Source organism: Peromyscus leucopus, chromosome 5, assembly GCF_004664715.2.
Source record: "Peromyscus leucopus breed LL Stock chromosome 5, UCI_PerLeu_2.1, whole genome shotgun sequence".
Taxonomy (NCBI): Eukaryota; Metazoa; Chordata; class Mammalia; order Rodentia; family Cricetidae; genus Peromyscus; species Peromyscus leucopus.
Window position 1 is genome coordinate 80,885,411 of NC_051067.1, and position 2,458 is coordinate 80,887,868.

Sequence of the window (2,458 nt, forward strand, 5' to 3'; positions counted from 1 at the left end):
GTCAGTTGCTGGCTCAGACACTGATCTTCAGCTTCCGTTGGTCCCTCTGAGCAGTTGTCTCAACTACAACAAACTTTACACCAAAGATTATGTGCACATCTGTGTTTCTTCTCTAAACCTTTTCCCGTGCATGCTTCCTGCTTGTCCAGTGACAGAAGTAATTCAGTCACCATTTCAAAAATGAAGAGATGAAGCCAACCTTCTAACATTGGTGAAGGGTGGTGAGTGGGAGTGTGGAGTGTGGGGATATTGTGTTCCCCAAAATATTGTGCACCCTAATAAACTTATCTGGGGTCAGAGAACAGAACAGCCACTAGATACGGAGGCCAGAAAATGGTGACACACACACCATTAATCCTAGCATTCGAGAAGCAGAGATCCACCTGGATCTCTGTGAGTTCAAGGCCACACTGGAAACAGCCAGGTGTGGTAACAAGAACTTTTAATCCCAGAAAGTGATGGCAGAAAGCAGAAAGGTATATAAGGCATGAGGACCTGGAACTAGGCTGGTTAAGCTTTTAGGCTTTGAGCAGCACAGTTCAGCTGAGATCCATTTGGATGAGGACTCAGAAGCTTCCAGTCTGAGGAAACAGGATCAGCTGAGGAATTGGCAAGGTGAGGTGGCTGTGGTTTGTTCTGCTTCTCTGATCTTTCAGCATTCACCCCAATACCTGGCTTCAGGTTTGATTTTCATTAATAAGACCTTCTAAGATTCATGCTACATCTGGCACCCAACGTTTGTGGTACCAATTCTCAAAAAAGCCGCTTGCCTGTGGCCTTGCGGGCCCCAGCTGAGACCTGAGCTACACATTGCCGGTTGTGGTGGCGCATGCTGTTCGGATTTACTGAAAGAGGCTTGCTAAAGAGAAGCTATGGTCAGGGCCCAGCCAAAAAAAGGTGGTGGTGGGACCATGGAGGCAGAGGCTGCTGCTCTGAGTTGCTGGCTGCTTCTAATCATGTTGGTGACTGCAGTGATGCTGATACCTGGGACGAAGGGTTTACTGCTGCTGGTTCAGAGAAGAATTGCCAGGACCATCGTGTTACAAGAAAGCATCGGCAAAGGTCAGTTTGGAAAAGTTTGGCAAGACAAATGGTGGGGAGAAATTGCTGTGAAGATTTTCTCTTCTAGGGAAGAATGTTCATGGTTCCGAGAGACAGACATTTGTCAGACTGTGATTATTCCAAACCACAGAGGAGGCACCAAAAAAAAAAAAAAAAAAAAAAAAAAAAAATCTACAGGAACCATGATCACGCCTAACAGCAACTTTGAAATCTTCAAAAGGATGATGGGCCCCCACAACGATGATTCCACACGAACTATGATAAAGCCATTAAGCTGATTAACACCACGAAAAATCGACTTTGAACTACAAACTGCTCAGGACAATTTTGAGATGGCTAGCTGAGATGATCCAGCCTGACAAACTACTTGAGCAAGGACTTGTGACCAGCCCTGCACTTTCCCAATATGCAGAGACTGAACAAATGATACAAGACTTGACAATTAACCCCCAAATTTTCTTTTCAGGATTCCTTAAAGATGTTTCCACCCCCAGAAAGCAGGAAGTAATTTTAAGAAAACGATGCCCACATTTCCAAGAGGTGGGATGGGATATTTTTGGTTGTTTAATGAGTTGTGGATATTGTCATTGTTTATGATGGTTGGTTACGAGTTGTTAATTGTTAATGGTCAGGAAAAATGAGGAGATTAGATTCAGGGTTTTTGTTTTAAAAAAAAAGAAAAAGAAAAGAAAAAAGAGAATATAGATCCGAGGTAGATTATTGAATCTAGTCTGAGAAAAAGATAAAGAAATAATAAGATAAATGGGTAGAACATTGAATCTACTATAAAAAAAGGGGGAAGATATAAAAATGACAAAAGGTAGATTATTGAATCTATTATGAAATGAAAAAAGAATATGGATATAATAAGATAAAAATGGAGATTATTAAATCTACTTTTAAAAAGGAACTACTTGTTTTACATAGGATAAGTAATGAAAATTTTTTGTCTGAGTTTATCAAATGTTACTGGACTGGACATTGTTAATATATATAATGGATTTTTTTCATCTGAATCTGTCAAATGTTAATGGACTAGATATCATTAATGTAATTCTTTACCGTATATATTGTATATGCTTATTGGATATAGTTTTTCTTGTATTAGTTATAAGCTTTTTTAAATTCTAGACAAAAAAGGGGAAATGTGGTGATATTATGTTCCCCCAAATATTATGCACCCTAATAAACTTTTCTGGGGTCAGAGAACAGAACAGCCACTAGATATAGAGGCCAGAAAATGGTGGCACTCACACTTTTAATCCTAGCATTCCAGGGCAGAGATCCGCCTGGATCTCTGTGAGTTCAAGGCCACACTGGAAACAGCCAGGTGTGGCAACAAGAGCCTTTAATCCCAGGAAGTGATGGCAGAAAGCAGAAAGGTATATAAGGCATG